Consider the following 18,695-nt stretch of genomic DNA (forward strand, 5'->3'; position numbering starts at 1 on the left):
TTTAGGCCCTATGAATCAGATCTTTGCCAGACACTATCATTACAAACCAAACTCAACTTCTGTTTATATGACCGTAAAAATGAATGCATGTATCTACAAAATATATCACTACAGAAAGATGTTTCTACTGTATTATTATATTGTGTATAGAAATGAAAAAACTTCTGCAAACAATGTATACTTTTATTATAAGTAATCTCATCTATACATATTTAAAACATAGACAAATATACAATGAAAACAATGTACAGCCATATTAGACAAGTCAAGTACGTCAGAATTCTTTTATTTTTACCAACTTTAGATAACGAGTTGGCGAGCATCCTTTTATGTGCGTGAGGCATTAAATTTCCTGATGACAATATCTTAAATATTTTGAATGGAAACTGAGAGAGTAGAGAATAAAAACTGTTAAATAAAATATTTATTGTCTTCAACATTGACATAATACGCATTTAAAAATATTTTAAAGGACCTTAATGATCGTTCGATACTACATTTTAGCTGATATATACGATAACATTTTGTTACACTTAAACATTTAAACTATTGTGTTTGTATTAAAGTCATACAGATCATGTTAAAGCAAATTTTTCCTTGATTGTATCTCATGTTAAGTTATGATGAAACAAAAGAACAATAACAAAGAAAAAACTTGTTAAACATTTTTTATTACAATAGAGAGACACCTGGCTATGTTTTGTTTTTCTAATAGTAAATAACTTTTGAACTTTTTAAAAAATTGTCAATGTTAGACTTCGTGCAATTTCTCTTACATTCAATACATGTACTTGATGTTATTTTCATTACTGTAGATAAAGACAATAGAAGTACAATTAGTTTAGATGTCCCTTAAATCCCTTATTTTAGCACATGTAGTTATATTTTATGTATATCTCTGGCGACCCTTCGACCAAAGACCTGCACTCGGCGTACACTCAAAATAAGCCGAGGTACGCCCCTGAAAAAAGTATTAAAACTAGATACTCTATATATACCAAAGCTGAAAACACACCAGAGATAAGGTTTTTTCATGGAATCACAGTATAGTCATATGACATTATGGACATTAAATGACTATGAAGTAAAGATTAGCAAAAATATTATATATCATCTACTACTAATATTGTGAGGTAATCATTGATAAGCTCACAAATTTGCAATCAAAGCTTTGATATCAAGCTGAACATTTTTCAATTAGAATATGATTTATAACTCTTAGTATGATAATTTGTACATGTTAATTTTCAAAGTCTTTACATTTGTAAAAGGAAATATTCTTATTCTTGTATCAGTAGACATTCACAGTGTAAAGTTACATTGTCCAAATAACTAATAATAATTCCAAGTGCTTTCCTGAAGTTTTTCTTCCTCTGGAAAATCAGTGTGATATATATGCTAAGCAGTACACTATAAATTGTGTAAAAATAAAAGTTTATTAAACTTATGAACTGTTTTTTGTTTCTACTATTTGGCATTTATCTATAGCAGTGCTAGATCATAAGAGTTCATCTGCAAAATATGTGTCACTGTGTACTTTAATTCTCTAACAGCAATGGCTAGATTGTTTGAATATGCAAGCATTGACTATATTAAATACTATGCATGTCATTTGAATTTTGTCTGTCCTGAAATCGAAACAGACACTATCTTAATAATATTGATGAAAAGTTCTTGACAGCTCTTCAATGACTACATTTACACATATGTACATGGACAGAAGTTAAAAGCATTGTGTGGTGTTTTTTTTTGAAACATTGACAATTTTGAAACAGTTCCAATGGGTATATTAATGTATCAGTGATGTAATTGTTTTGTATCAAGTGCAAACCCTAAGTTTTGCATGTATTGTATAGATAATTCACTTTTGGTCAAATGTCAACAGGTTCAATACATAATAAAACAGGTAATTTGAAACCCAAAGAAGTATATGGTATGAAATAACTACCCCTCTGATACTAAAATCTTCAAGGAATGCAGAATTGCAAGTCTTCTCCAATTAAGAGAGAGACTTGGGCTTACAAGGGCTAGCAAGCTAGTGTTTTGCTACAGAATACTCAACACAGATGAATTGCATTAATATTGTTTACTCTGGTATTACTACCTGCCATGAACAATGCAAATAATGGCTTTTCTAAGAGCAGTGAAAGGCTATAACTGGAAGGAATTTTACACATCTTGCCTCAGAAACAAGTTTTTCTTTGAGATGATTTTTATGATATTTAAATAATGGTTAAAGATTACATTACTTTTACAATTGCAGTGATCATGGTGATAATATGAAATGAAACTCAATCAAGATAGAAACATTTTAATGCTGAACATTTATCTTTTTACCATTCCTGTTAATTTACAAGTCTATTCATAACAAATTTATCTTAACTGTTTTGAAACTACATGATGCCTGGTTGAAACTGTTTTGGGCAGCTATTTGCAGAAGATAAATTATCTTTGAATAATTAAGTTAATACAAAGTTACAAATGACAGGTTATTTATTTCTAATAAAGACAGGTTATTTATTTCTAACAAAGACAGATATTTTGTTTAACATTTTTACACTGACATACATCTTTGAAGTGTCTTCAACCTTAGTTTTTATTAGAATACAAACATTCAGTCAGACAGTTTACACAAGACATGGAGCTTTAAGAAGCTAATTTAATTCAGTCAAAATCTGTAATGGACTGCCATGTCTCTATACCACTATGTACTCCAAGTCTGTGTATGGACATTTCCTTTCAACTATGCCTGGTGGTATCACTATTTGATTTCTAATCTGATGGTGAACACTCCAAAATAAATCAAGAGCCATGACAAGTACTCAAGATCCAACCATGAAATCACATACCTGTATATAAAGAAAATTTATCATGAGTTGAAAGCAATAATAATTGGTCAGCTATAAATTTCAATCATTTTCATATTGTCATGAATAGAAAATAATGTTGAAAAGGAAGAAACACTTCTTGGTGTCCTAGTTTTTGTAGATTTGCTTTGACAACTGATCTTTAAAAAATGTGATAGTGACTAAGTTCTTTTAACCATTTACTGAACATGATTTAACTAAAAAATATGACCCACTTACTTGAGAAAAATACTTTAAACAGTATTTAACATGAATTAACTACATTTGCCATACTGTTTGTTTATTTAGCTAACTGTAATTATTTACAAAAACGAGAACATTATATGTTATACAATAATATTTATTTTTCATTAATGTAGTTTAAGTAGCTTTAAGTATATATTTCTTACCAAAACGATTTTACAGCAGAGCATGCATGTGTATTTACAATGGATACTGACGTCTTTCATCTCACCACTGTCCTCAGTCAAAATATCTACAGGAGCAAAATATTTCATTGAATTTTATGACAATTTAAATTGGTTATATACAGCTTGACTGTTTGTGCTTTATAAAGATAATAATTATAAATAAATAATATTTTCAGTTGGAAGAAAATATATTCAACTAAAACACACTGATAATCATATTGAAACGTTTATCCGAAATATGCGCTGTCCGAAATTTCTAAACATTATATACTTCTGAGACATAATCAGGTAGCGCTATAGAAAATTGATAAAATCAAATGCACCTGTCTGGTGTCAGATGCGAATGATGTTGTATCAAAAAACAAATTTATTAGATTTACATGGAAATGAAAATATTACAACATTTATTGGGATAAACTGAATTTGAAATGACACACCCACCTGAAGATTATACGAAGTTGTCTTTCATTGATACTTGTTCACAAGATGAAACCATTTGCATTTCGTTACAAAACAAAAAACTGCCAATTTCCACATATCATTTGCTTTTCCATGTAAGTTTTACTTTCCCACCGGCATACAAGTAGTATATTACCCAATATAGATATGCAATGTTGTTGATATTTGTTTGTACCCGGAAGTGCAAAATATCGTGAAATCTCGCAAGTCACATGACGAGACTTACATACCCTATTTGTTCTACTAAAATCTGCATCGTATCGGGAACAGAATAATTTTGCATGTTTATCTCTATCAATATCAAAAGTTCAATATTAATACAATATCTGTATACAATACAATGATATTTATACTTGTATTACACATTCCAAAGACATACACGAAAACTCAACCTTTGGTTTTCTATTAAACCAGAACAAATGGCGACAAGATATGTATTAGTGATCTCATTATTTTCCGCTGTTTAACCCATCAATCATTTTTCGATAGAAGTAATGTTTCCAAATAGTTCACACTTCATATCTGTAGACGAAAACAAAGGTTGATATAATAAACACCTTTTCCTTTCTCTACAATGTCTTGCAGAAAAACACTTCAGTGTGTTGTTATTCATTTATATTTTCAAATACAAATTTTCCTCTATAGAAACATTGTTAGCATAATAAAAAGTACAGTTCTTGTCGTTTGATATTCATTGATATTTTCGAATACAATTTTTCCTCTATAGAAACATTATTAGCATAATCAAAAATTAAGTTCTTGTCGTTTGCTATTCACTGATATTTTCAAATACAATTTTCCTTCTATAGAAACAATGTAAGTTTCATAAAATGTACAATTCTTGTCGTAAGATTCGACTACTCTATGAATATAAATGTCACCGTTTTGCATTTGAATCACCAATTTGTTCTTGAAGCCGTCATGATCTAGAAATTACATTCAGATATGAGCGTAGGTTTCATCCGGTCAATAATTACTTATTTTTCGTTCATCACAAAGGTTTGAATAACAAGGAATTTACAAAGATTATTTGCAAGTCCTTATCATGCTTGATTCCAGTGTTCAAAACATCAAGAACACTGTTACATGTACACCAAGCAAAATAATGTTCGAGTCATTAATATAATGACGAAACAAAATCGTTACGTCATAAAAGTTACTAGTAAGTAAAACATATATATCAATCATGTTTTTACTAACGTGTGTGTTCATGATATAAGCAATCGGCTCTGTTTTGATTAAGTAAGGCAATAATATCGTTATTATAAGTCTTTATCGTTTATTATAAGTCTTTAAAGGCACATCAAGCCTCAGAGAGAAATATTTTGTTTTCTTTAGAAAGGGCAAACATGTGTTTTATAATGATGTAATTATTGATAAAGAACGTGTGCGAGATGCCTATCATTGGTGATAATGGTAGCAAAATGTTAACAAAATTTAACTTTGACTTTCATAAAAAAATACTAAATCATTATAAATGTTCTAATTGATGAAACGTAAAAGTGGATCAGCTTTGAGTAATGAGTGGTCAATGAGGAATTTTGTGTTGGAAATTATAACGCCAAAATAATAAACAACTGATAAATAAAAGAGTAGCATTTTTAAGCTTATTTGGCCTCCAACTTGCCTTAACTACAAACTTGTTACAAAACTAACTTTGGTATTTAGCCAAGAAAAGGCTAATACGCTTCATATCACATGGGAAATATTTACCAGGTTTAATTAATGTATAATGAAACAGATACTTTCTGAATTAATTTCCTGTTTCCTAAAGTCAACGGAGGAAATTAGTCTTATTATATGTCAACTACATATTGATTTATTGCAATAACAGTATAATTCATTTGCAAAAATACATTTGATATTATCTGAGTGTTTTATCGAAATAATGACGAATATATCGGTCACATATTTTTGTTTAATACAATCAAAAGCCGAACGAATAGTAGTCATGTCTTTTCACACGGGTCATGCTTTGGTGAAAGGTAAGCTCTTTTTGAAAATGTCCCTGAGAGCTCCTGTATAAAATTTGCATAAGCCAAATGTCTAATTAGACGCAAGCCAACGTGTACAACATCTTTTCCGGCGAACTATGCAAACATTATTTGATTGTCAGAACATATTTACACGTCGCTCATTTTTCAAAAATATAATTTAAGTACAAAACATTTTGCCAAGTTGAAAATTCTCTTCTAATTACTGGTTTCAGAGATAATATAGATGCAAAATAATATCATGTGAAGGTCCATCAAAATAAAACGATATAAATAAGTTAGGAACAGTAGTTTCAATAAAATCAATCAAGTTTTATGCATTTTACTCCTTGGAACTCATCTATGAAAAGACCAGTGTCAAAATCCCTTTCTTTATTTTAACGCTTAAATTCAGTGCATCTTTAAAGTGCTTCCTTTTACTATTATGGTAAAATCTATCTTACAAATGTAATTTTATATTACACCAAAATTTGACTAAAATCTAAAAACGTGACATAATGAGTTACCATTTTCAGAGAGCTTCTTATACATAAATAGCCGTCAAATATACTGGGATATTTATTGAAGTATCTTAAAGGGCCTCCACTTAGGTTTTAAACAGAAATATATGCAAAGATAGTGAAGAAATATTCTTTGAAATAAATTGAAAATCGTGTTTTCATGCTTTTCTTAGCCCGATTTGAGTGAAAAGTGTTTAAACGCTTTTCATTTTGGGCCATTTTTTTACAATTTTAATAATAATTCTGGAAAAACGAAGTGCGCCAATGATGTGACATTTTGCACAAAGATCAGTGGTCTAAACCTGCATCAAACGGTACATTTATCTGAAAAAAAATTTCAGTCCCATCATGTCAAAAAACCTCAGTGGAGTCCCTTTAAATGAAAAAATCTAATATAACAGAAACATTATGTAGCATCTTATCGTTGAAAATATAAGATGTGTTGTAATATCCTCAATGCTTATGCATGTTCAAGAAGGACACTAACATTTGAAACCTTCGTATATTTATATGTATTTCAAACAAATAATATTAACTTTAAATTTCAATATATGATGCGTTTATTTTTTCATTCCTTTTTATATTCTAGAAATAATATTCATACCACATTTCTGTAACAATTCTACTATAGATTGATCTTAAGATAATAGGTAATATGGTTAAAAAATATGTATGTTAGTAATATAGTGAAAATAAGAATCCCCAAAGAAAGGCCTACACGGCAAAATTGAAAATGTTGCAGGCTCGGTTTGATTGAGCCTGTTCATGGACGGTACTGGAAAGTGTAAGTCCACGCCCCCTAGCACCGGCTTCAGCTGAATTCGACATTTAACATGTACTGGTACAAATTTGAATTTTGAAACATCCATAGATGTGTTTATATGGCGGTTATCATGGAACCTTCAATGTGACACGTAAGTGCCATTCCATGAAAAGCGGCATAAGGTCCCCAAGTAAAAAAATGCGTGTGCCCTAAACGAGAAATCAATGGGAGGAACTAAATAAAATGAAATTTTGAAAGGGTATCAAAGACTATGAAGCCTGCATATTACAGATAAGTCGTCAAAAGACAAATTTAAAAGTAAGCCATATATCCTTAGGGTGATTCAACAGTTTTCAAGTGAGGAATACTGGAACCACCCAACAAGAATAGACAAGAACTTAATTACCACACAAGCACAACAATTATGTCGTGCTGAACGATCTTCAAGGATCCGGAAATATAACATCTCTGATTGAATGTACGGGGCGACTTTTTACAGCCTTCACACCGGCACAAAAAAACGCTGATGTGGCGATAAAATAAGAATCCCTAAAGAAAGGCCAAAAACACGGCAAAAAATTAAAAATGTTGCAAGCTCGGTTTGATTGAGCCGGTTCATGGACGGTACTGGAAAGTTCAAGTTACCGTTCCACACACTCTAGCACTGGCTTAAAAGCAGAATTCGACATTTAACATGAATTGGTACAACTTTGAAACATCCACAGATGTGCCTTTTTTTAGGGCGGTTCTCACGGAACCTTTTCAATTGTGACACGTAAGTTGCCATTTCATGAAAAAAGCGGCATATGGTCCAAAAGTAAAAAAAAATGCGTTGCCCTAAACGGGGAAAAAAACCAATGGGGGGAAAACAAAATTTAAAATAAAAATTTTAAAAGGGGGACCCAGAGGTTAAAAAACCGGCTTATCACATTTAAACCCTTTTTTTCCCGATTTTAAAGGGTGTATTTTAAATGTCTTTTTGCCATAAAAAACAACAGAAGCACGGGAAAATTTTTTATTTTTTTCCATTCAGGTTTATTTTTTTCCCAAAACCAGTTTTCCCCATCCCCGCCCTTTAAACTTTTTAATTTTTTTTCCCCTTTTCCCTTTTTTTTTAAATTAATATCCCTTAAAGGGAAAATTTTTCCCAAAAATTCCCAATTCCATTTGCCCCCTTTTTTTCCTAAAAAAAATTTTAAATTTTTTTTTCCCCCAAAATTTTTTCCAATTTGGAAAAAGTCCTGCAACATTTTCATTTTTTGGCCTTTCTTTAGGGGTTCTTATTTATCTATTTAAATCGGTTTTTTAAAATAATATTTAAAATGATTAAAAAATTCAGTGTTGGGGTGCCATATATTTAAAATTTGTACAAATTTATATATTTGTTCTGTCCTTAAGCAATTCTGCCTAACACTCATAAATATAAATAATGCGATAGACTGTGGAACCCAAATAAGACATTTGCAAAATTAACTTTCATGGTTTTTAATTCTTGTTCAAAACAATCAAGGGATATTTTTTTCTAAAAAAATTTCGTATTGTTTTTGTTCCACCTTTTCCCCATAATTGGTAATTGAAAAGATATATTATTATTTTATTCGATTGCAGAAGTGGGTTCTGAATAAAATTTGTCAAGGCATTAAAAGTAAAAAAAAATGTTTAAATTTTTTAGAAGCTCCAGGTTGGTGAACTTTAAATTTGGTTTTACTAAAACAAGTTTTATTTTTTCAAAACAGTTTTAACAGGGAAAAAATGGAAAAAATGATGAATTATAAATATTGAATATGTTTTTGAGAAAATTGCTTATAACCCCCAATTTAAATACACTTGCAAAAGAACAGTGGAAAAAAAAAAAAATATTTTTTTTTTATTTTCTCTCTTTCCGTACTCCTATATTTGTTGAATTAGGGCAGAAAAAGGTCTGGCCTTAGTTGATCCAGACGAATGTTGCCAATTACTTAACACCGGTTTTATAGACAAATGAATTATAGGAAACCCGGACGCGGAAACAAATGAGATCGTGATACATTATGTGCATTTTGTTAATTTTTTCACTGCTCAATCTAAGGGGAAACAGCCGATTCATAACTTGGGTTGAAACACTTTCCGCTTTGTGTGTATATCGTTTTTCTCTTTATATATGTCTAGTTCTACTTGGCAATGTATATTTCTTCCTAGATTAAAATGTAATTGATTTGAAATCATCTTCACTCTATACTAAATTTGAAAACGTCAGAAGAATGGCAAATGAATGCACGCAATAATGCAGTATTGCTAAAATATTTTCCCCCGACAATCAGGTTGGAGAACTCGATTGAAGCGTAAGCAGGAAATTAAAAGCAATGTAAAATGTCAAAAAGAGAAAAGTGGTGCTTCTGTTTATTCTCTAGCTTGTTTTAAGATTAAATAAGTTCCGATAGAAGAATGGGATAACGTTCTTTTGATTATCAAATGCACGTACGAGTATATGTAGCATGTCTTATATTTAGAAAAAAATGCATTATTGTCTCTATTTATTGAAAAATGTGTTTTTGGTTTCTTTTGGTTACTATAATTATGGATTTATGAGGCCTTTTTATTCTAAGATATACACGTGCTGCTCTCAGAATTTCGAAAATATTTGTGCGAAAAAGATAATTATATTGTCAATTAATTTACATGGACAATTTCACAATTTAGTATGCTTTAACAAAATTAAAACGCTCCATTGAATTGTTTTTTCCTAAGAAGGGAACCCTTTATGTTTATCCCCCTTAAAACCCAAAATTGCCCCTTTGTTTTCTTTTTAGGGGGCCCCGCCTTTTTTTATTTTGGGGAATTTTCCGAGGAAAGGCAAATTTACTTTTTTTTCCTGATGCCTTGCCTTTGCAAAAGTTTTAATTAAAAAAACTTTTTTTAAAAGTTTAAAAAGGTTTCCACGTGCAAAATTTTCAAAATTTTTTCCTAGAAACAACCAATCAAACCCCTTCAACAAATTTTAAATTTTGTCTGTTGGGTTTTTTCCCGGAAACCCGTATTTAAATTTAATTTATAGCTTCAAAGGAATTTTTTATTCTGCATTAAAATAGAAAATACCCGAACCCTTTAAAAAAAAGCCCAACACGACAAAATTTAAAAAGTTTCAGGCTCGGTTTGTTTTAGCCTGTTCATGGAGGTTTCTTTGAAAGTCAATTTACCGTCCCCGCCCCCTAAACCCCCGGCTTAAGCAGAATTCAACATTTAAACATAATATGGGTTGAAAAAAAAATTTTTGGAAAAATTAAAAACATTTCCGGGCCCAAAAAAATGGGGTTCAAAAAAAGGGGGGCCGGTTTTTCTTTTGGAAAAAAAACCTTTCCCAATTTGGTGGACACCCCCGGGGGTCATTTTAGGGAATTTTGATTTTTACTTTTTAGGGGGAAAAAAAATTTTTTTGCTTGTATGTTTGGGGTTAAATTTTTTCCCCTACGTCAGTTTATTTTTCCATATCCCACGGGAACATTGATAGAAATTATTATAATCAATGTTTCGCAAACCCAAAAATCAAAATATGGTTTTTGAATTGACTGTCGGCCCTTGGGTTTTTTTTCTCAGTTTTTTTAAAACCCAAAAAAATTTAAAACTCTTTTCTAAATAATAATGTTATCCTTTTTTTTCCCTTTCTGTTTTCAAAATTTAAAGGGAAAAATACTTTATATCAATTTGTGTTTAATAATTATATTTCGAGAAAGGCCAAGCATTTGGGTTGTTATGCCCGTAAACAAGTTTCAAATAATGAAATATAAGCCATAACATATTAATATACCCTTTTCCCCCTTTGTTTTATCCCTTTTAATCACAATTTTCCCCCGATGCAAAAATTTTAAATGTCCCCCAAACTTAATAACAGCAAAAATAAATGTTTTGGGCAATGACTTTAGATTTTTCCCGTAGTATTTCTCGAAAGGGGGATTTTTGAAAATAAAGGGAACCCCTTCTTTTCTTTATCTTTTTTAAATATTAAAAAAACCTAAAATTAAAGTAACCCAAAATTGTTTTTAAACAAAAATTTCACGTAATAAATTTTTTAAAAAAAAAAACTTTATGGGAAAAATGAACAGGGAATGAAAACAAAGTTCGGATTTTTTTTAAAATTTTTAAAAAATAACCCCTGTTTTATTCAAGTTTTCGAAAAGTGAAATAAAAAAAGTCGGGAAAGCTTAGAGTTACAACATTTGCAGGGGCGTCCGTGACAGAGTGGTTGAAGGTCGTTGACCCTTTAAACCATTTGCCTTGGGTTTCGGACGTTCGATCCCTTTCAATGAAAGGACGAATATTTACACATATGGGGCCACATAGTTGAATTGTCTGTTATTTTCGTTTGCTCCTATTGGCAATTGGTTTGTAATTATAGTGAATGAGTATTTTGGTATGAAATCAAATGTCCCAAAGGGCATAATTGGCTTGCATCTGTTCTATGCATGAAATAATTTTTAAAACACCCAAAAACTGGTCAATGATGTTTTTGCTGTCGATTAAACCCCAAAGTGGATTGAAAATAGATTTTTGTTCCTTTTTATTAACCAGGAATGGGATTTCTAGAAGTTCATAAATTTTGCATTCATCTATATTGAAACCCATTTAAGTAAGTATTTGAAAATGATCTTTGGGCCCTACAAATAATACAAACAGTTCCTTTTAGAAATAAATAAATATTTCATCCTGCGCCAAATTTTTAGTTGATTTTTCATACTTGGAAAACATACTCGAAGATGAGGGTTACTAACGTCAGTTTTTGAAAAAACATCAGTTCAGAAAATGTGAAATGAACACAAGGTTTTAAACTCGTCTTCTTGCACGAAACTGTTCCTATAAGGTTTATTTGAGAGTCGGTTTGTCAACTGTATGAAAGTTAATGGATTTCGTTTGAAGGATGAAGTTCCCAGATTTAAAAGGCAGATTAATTCAATAATTCTTTAATGGACGAGGACAACAATGGATATATGCTGCACTTGAAATTATCAAGCAATTGGAAACTTTATTTGAAATTATTTCTCTATATATTGTCTATGTTACTTGTTTATTTATATTGTTAATTTATTTTATAGACCATTTTTTGCTACATTTGAAGGAATAGATTTGGCGTCTGTCTTTATTTCTAGATGCACTTTCCACACTGTGTGTCATTACAATACTATGTGCCTCGTTTTGCGATTACATTTTTCGAACTATTTACGAAAAATTTTCACCGGGATATTGTGAAACGTAAATGGTTTAGAATTTTCGGTGAATTTAAACATTGAATTTTCCCGATATCCCCCCAGACCCGGGGATTCCGATGTTTTTGGGTTACAGAACATCCCCAAAAAAAATTTTAAAGTTGAAAATAAAGTAGTATTTGTTTCCCTTTTGGGGGAAACAGCAATTTAAAAATTTTTTAAATAAAAACTTTTCTTTTAGTGCAAGTTTAAAGGGGAAAATTTTCGGTTGATGCGTTATTTTGCCCTTAATATATCGGTTGGGTTTTTTTTAACAGGTTTAAACCCGTTTTAAAAAAAAATCCCCCAATTTTTCCTAGTTTCTTTTTTTCGAACATCTAACCTGAAAGAAGTAAAAAAATTGGGGAATAAAGATAGCAAGGGGAAAAGCAAATTAAACGCAGCCCCCGACACAATCCAGTCACACAAGTAAGGGACCCCAGAAAGCCCCCGAACTGGGTTTTTTTTTCTTGGGGAAATTCCCTGCTCAGATAAAAAATTTTTAAAAAAAGCTGTGCCCAATTTTCTAGCCCAAACCTTTTTTATTTTCCCGTACTAAAATGTTTTTGGGATATGTAAGCAAAAATATAGAAATTTTAAACCCCGCAATTTTTTAAACAAATAAAACCCCGGCCCATTTTTTTATTTTGGTTTTAATTTTGGTTTTTGGGGGAATTTTGTTAAATTTATTTTTAACCCAGACAAAAAAGGAAACTGGGAAAAATTTATTTTGATATAAAAACCGGATGCTTTTCGTAAAATAAAATAAAAAACCTTTTTTTTCTTTTTGCCACTTTGGTTTTTTTTGGGGGATTAATGGGGGTTTTTGGTTTTCCAAAATTAAAAAGCCCGGCCCTTTTCCTTTTTTTGAAAACGTTTAAATTTTCAAAAAATTTTAAAAAAGAGCGATGTTTTATATTCTATCGTTTAAAAACAATTTTCTAGTAATTTACAGATGATTGGGTTTTTTGGGCCCTTGTGTTTAAACCCCTCATTTATAACTTCTAAATGCGGGTTTTGTTTTTTACTGAAGTTTGTTAAAAGGCTCTATTAGGTACCATTACTCATGAAGATAAAATCCGCAGCATATACTAATTTTTTTAAAAAAAACAATGCACCCTTTTTAAAAAAGTTAACTGTTAATCGCCAAAAGTTTTAACTTTTAAAACCCAATTTTTTAACCTTCAGGTTATTTAAAAAAAACCAAAAAAAAAGGGGGGGGCCTTTTTAAACGTCTTTTTAAAACCCTCCCCCTTTTTTTGTTGTCTCAAATGATGAAAAAATCCCTTATTTGGGCCCCCCAACATTGTTTTTGTTTGAGAAATTTGTTAAAAAAGTGACCTCTTTTTCGGGGGGCCCCCCCCAAAAAAAAAACATCAGGGGTTGCCAAAGGGGATGTCCCCCTTTTGTTTGGGGGGGTTTTAAGGGGGGGAGTCCCCCCCCCCAAGAAAAATTTTGGACTTGTGAGAGCTGTAAATGACCCCCCGATTTATCATAAGGTAACTGTAACCAACGCTGAAAAGCATTTGACCTTTTTTCAAACCATTGAAAGTTTCAAACACTTTGAAACAATTTTGATGGAAAAATCAACGCAAAAAGTGATTTTGCAATTTTTAGAGTCCCCCCGTTGCCATGGTAAAAGAAAATTTAAAACCTAGCATGTTGTTGCAAGGGCAATGGTCCAGTCAAAAAGGGAAGATTTTTAAATTTTTTTTATAGCAATTTGAACTTGTAACGGGAGACTTTTCAATGAAAACAGCCATTTTTCACAAAATGCTCATGAAGTAATGGGTTAAACATGTTTGAATCTTTAGTAACTTTGTCGTACAGTATTTGAATACTTCAGTAGACTAACTGTACGTTGGTCTGAATCATAAGAAAAAAGCAATGCAGTACAAAATTGCATGGACTTTATCACTTTATTCGTCTGTAATTCTCTAAGGTAACATTTTAGACCTTTCGTACCTTGCCTTTCCTAACAAACTAGGCATGGCCTCCCTTCAGAGCTGCATTACGATAAGATAAAATCTTGCCAGCTTTACTTTTGCCTGCAAAGCTTTTTTTATTTCGATGAAGTCAAATAGATGGTCCTATATTGAGTAAAAATTAACAAAACATTAAGAGATTTATGCATGTATAAATTTAAGAAACATCGGGACAAACAATGTCTAACTTAGTTTCTTTTTCTTGCCAGTAATAATTATCCAATACGAATTACAATATATAAATTTTAAAAAATGTCATTAAATATTGCAAAACATTAAAAAGTATATCATCATGCCGTCGGAATAGTATTCAAATACATTACATTTGAATTTATCGCATATTGTAAATGTTTATTTTATTCATAAATTTTTTGTTTTTTTTTTTGTGTTTAACGTCGTCTCAAAAGCATGGGGCGACTTTCCAGATTAATAGGGAGAAATCCCATTTGCGAATGAACTGAAAAAAACTTAAACGAGTCCATGTTGGGAATCAAACTTTTAGAGTGAGGGGCACGTAGTTATCTCAACAAATTAACAATTCGCCAGGACTCCAAAAGGAAAAACTAGTTTGGGTTTTTTGTAGCTTTTTTATTGATAATATACATGAATAAACATTTTTTTCTATGCTTTACTTCTGCAAAATATCGGAATGGTAAGTTTTGTATACCCAAGAATGGACTGAACCTTTAAAAAGAAAAACGGGGCCCCAAACCTTCATATCGAAACTCCTACGATATTAACTTCAGTTTTTTGAGGGTGGCGGGGGGATTAAACTCGGGCTAATGTAAATGCCGCTGAAATTTTATTAAAAGAAAATTTCCTCCCGTAAAATGGCAAGATTAATCAAACCCTCGTAGGTTTTTTTTTTTTACTTTTTGGGCGAATTTTTACTCCCCCCAAAACCTTGTCATACATGACCCAGCTTCAGGGTATATTCCACTTTTTTTCATTTAAAAACCCAATTTCGAAAAAAAAAATTTTACCCATGGCAACGGACATAGGTAAGAAACGTCTTCCCCCGTCAATAGGGGAAAAGCAATGTCTTTCGTTGTTTTGAATTTCCCATCCGAGTCATTTGAAAACCCTTTTTATTCCACCGGCCTGTCTTTCTGTGAGCTCTTGCTAACAAATGTGTACTTCCATGCATTTTACTTTTTTTTTTCGACGTTTAATATTCTATATAAAAAAACATTTGCGATTTCGCCATTTTAGTCACATCTTCAACCCTTTTTTCCAATCTTTTTACTTTTCTGAAAAAGTTTGCGCAACTTTAACATTAAGTTCATTTTGAATACTTAGAACAGCCCCCTTTGGGAGAAAGAACTCCTGAAAATTTTAAAACTTTCTGAAAAAAACAGTTTGTGAGCGAAAAATTGAAACATTAAAAAAATATAATAAGAAATACAATTTGTCTAGTTAGCGGATGGAACACGCACTAACAAAAAGTATTTCCCCTTTCCCACTTCTATCTTATCTCCACGGTAAGAAAAAACGGCTTTGTTGCTCGTGTTCTTTTTTAACTCTAACATTGTTAGAAATTTAATATGTCTTCCAATAAAAAAAACCCCCTTTTCATTACTATTTTTCTTTTTTGTCAATCATGTCTCTGTTACAAAAGACAAAACGAAATATCAAATGAATTTAGCTGTTTTTGCTTTAATTCTAAAGTCCTCTTTTAAAATTTTGGCATGTGTAAACTTTGTGGTTTTTTTTGGGTGGGTTTTCCGGTTTTTTTGGTTTTTAAATTTTTTCCATTTTTTCAACAATAAACAGCTGTAATGAAATTCATTCCTTGATATTTTAAAGACTGGGTTAGTTTTTTTTGTCAATTTACGCAAATAAATTCTACATTAGAACAAATTTGCTTAACATTAAAGGAAATATTGGTTGAACTGTTTTGTTATTTCTCGACAGTGCAACGAATTTCTATTTAACCCCGTTGACCTTCTAAAAAAACCATCAACCAAAAAACGGGACCACCAAAACACAACAACCAAAAGCCACACCGCAGCACAACAAATAGGAAAATACTGGTGCAACAAGTCAATCACATCCCACGGTATAAAATTATTTTTGAAACTATCACTTGTGTATGGTCAATGTGTGATCAGCAGGAATGTCAAAGAAAACAGGAATAAAACCTTTTTTGAAGTCTTTTCTACAAATTGGTTGGCTAACCTATATAAAAAATTTTTTTTTATATAAAAGAGTTTTTTTAAATTTGGGGTTTTCCTTTGGAATTCTTATTTTCTTATTTATCACCACATGGCGTTTTTTTGTGTCTGTGGAGGTTTTAAAAGTCGCCCCTAATTAAACAGGATGTTTATTTCCCATCCTTAAGTCGTTAGCATGACATATTAAAAGGCACTAACGTGTAAAAGAAGTTTAAAATAACCCGTTGGAGCATCTGCAGATGTTTTTAAATTAAAAATTTCCCATTTTCGGGTTTAAATGTTGTTTTCTGCTTAAGGGTCTAGGGGGTGGGGACGTAAGTTTGCACACGACAGTACCGCCCATAAAAGGGGCCTAAATCAAACAACCTGCAACATTACCAATTTTGCCGGGGTTTTTAGGATTCTTTTTTTCTCTTTTTATTGTAATCATTTTTTCCCTAGAAAAATTTCAAAACAAGGTTGCTAGGGGGTCAGTTTTTAAAAAGTCATGCAAAACTCAGTAAAAAATTGCCCAAAATTCTTCCCCTACAGCTTTATTTTTTGATTGAAAATTCTACAAAAACTATTATTTTGAAACATCATGTGCGCATTTCCCATGAAAAAGGGAAAAAAATCCTTTCAAAAGGGACACCTATTTCCCAAAAATTTGTATTTTTAAAACCGGGTTTTATAAATCGTTTTAAAAACTTAAGTTTAGTGTGGAGAAGAATGATACAAATATCTAATTTATTTTCAGAAAATAAATCGACGATGATTAAGAAATGTAATACGACGAAATCTGCGGTAAAGTTCCACGGAACTGAGCATAAAATGACTGACAGTGTGTTTCGCAAAATATATTGTAGCTTCACCATTTATTATATAATTTAGAAAATTAAAGTTATTTTTCACTTTCAAATCTGAATGCCCCTTATAAAGGTAAAATACTCGGGAAAGAAAGCAGGGGACTGGTGTCTGTAAGAAAGTATTTTTCTCCATTAAAAAATTCAATAACTGATTTGCAATATCTATTATAGGTATACAAACAATTTTAACCCCTTTTATGTGAAGATCTTTTTATTCAATGGGGGTTTTTCTAAAACAATTAAAAAAAGAAAAAATTTTCATTGCATTGTTTTTTATTTTCTTCAGAGCAATTTTACAATTTTTTCTGGCTTTTTAAACTTTAAAAAAGCAACAATTTGCATTAATAGGGAAATTTTCAGGAAAAAAAACTTCTTTCACCAAACTGGATACACAGGTGAAATTAAGTAGAAGTAAATAGCATTTAAGGTAAAAAACACGCGAGAAACCATTCTTTAACGTTTTAAAAGATGCGACTCGGGGGCCCATGCAAAATTTATGGCACTACTGAAGTATCCAAAGGGGCCTTTGAAAAAAGAAAAAAATTAAAAGATGATTTTTTGCAAATTTTATGTGGTTTTGTTTGTTTTGCGTTGGGGACGTAAAAGTCGCCCCGTACATTAACAATTTTTTTCCGTTCAAACGACATTTTTTGTTTTTTTGTGGTACATTTTTTTTTTTTTTGCTTTTTTTTTTGGGTTTTCTACTTGGGTGGATTCAAATTCTCTTGATTTTGTTGTATTGCCTTAGGAAATTTTTCCTGGTTTTTAAAATTTTTCTTTTGACGTATTTCTGTGAATGCGGCTTTTATAACTCGTCCCCTTTCAAAATTCCATTTTATTTAGTTCCCCCCATTTTTTTTTCGTTTTGGGGACACGTTTTTTTTTCTTCAAAATTTTTTACCCTACGCCCCTTTTCATGGGAAAGGCCTAAGTGTCAATTGAAAGTTCATGATAACGCCATATAACACATCTGCGGGGTTTTAAAAGCAAAATTTCACCATTTTTATTTTAAATTTGATTCTGCATAAGCCCGGGCTACGGGGTGTGGACTAAGTTTGCACACGGGCAGTAGGTCCATGAACAGGGTCAATAAAACCCAAACCTGCAACATTTCCAATTTTGCTTGTTTGGGTTTTCTTTAGGAAAATTCTTTTTTTTCTCTATTTTTTGAGTGTTCAATTTTTTATTTCCCCTAAAAAAAAAAAAATCACAAAGGGGTGCTAGGGGTGTCCGTCTTTTTATAAAAGTTATGCAAAAAACAAAAGATAAACTGACCTAAATTTTTGCATAGAGGGTTTTTTTTAATTGAGTTTTAACTACAGAACTATTATTTTGAAACATAGTCGGCATTTCATCGAAGCGTAAAATGCCTTGCAAACGGAAACCCATTACCAAATAATTTTTAGTTTTACCGTTTATAAATCGTTTAAAAAAACTGTAAGTTTAGTGTGGGAAAATGATACAATATCTATTTAATTTTTA

General features: G+C 31.2%; 1 long non-coding RNA gene across 1 annotated transcript; it reads right to left on the reverse strand.

Annotated features, from left to right (window-relative positions):
• Positions 1-1,591: 1,591 nt before the first annotated feature.
• Positions 1,592-3,932, reverse strand: LOC132729241 (uncharacterized). Its single transcript, XR_009625585.1, has 3 exons — positions 3,719-3,932; positions 3,257-3,342; positions 1,592-2,849 (listed from the first exon to the last, which is right to left on the reverse strand). It is a non-coding gene; the product is annotated as an uncharacterized LOC132729241 (long non-coding RNA).
• Between the last annotated feature and the right edge of the window lie 14,763 nt (positions 3,933-18,695).

The sequence above is a fragment of the Ruditapes philippinarum genome, unplaced genomic scaffold, assembly GCF_026571515.1.
Source record: "Ruditapes philippinarum isolate M1 unplaced genomic scaffold, ASM2657151v2 ctg5737_1_1_1_1, whole genome shotgun sequence".
Lineage (NCBI taxonomy): Eukaryota > Metazoa > Mollusca > Bivalvia > Venerida > Veneridae > Ruditapes > Ruditapes philippinarum.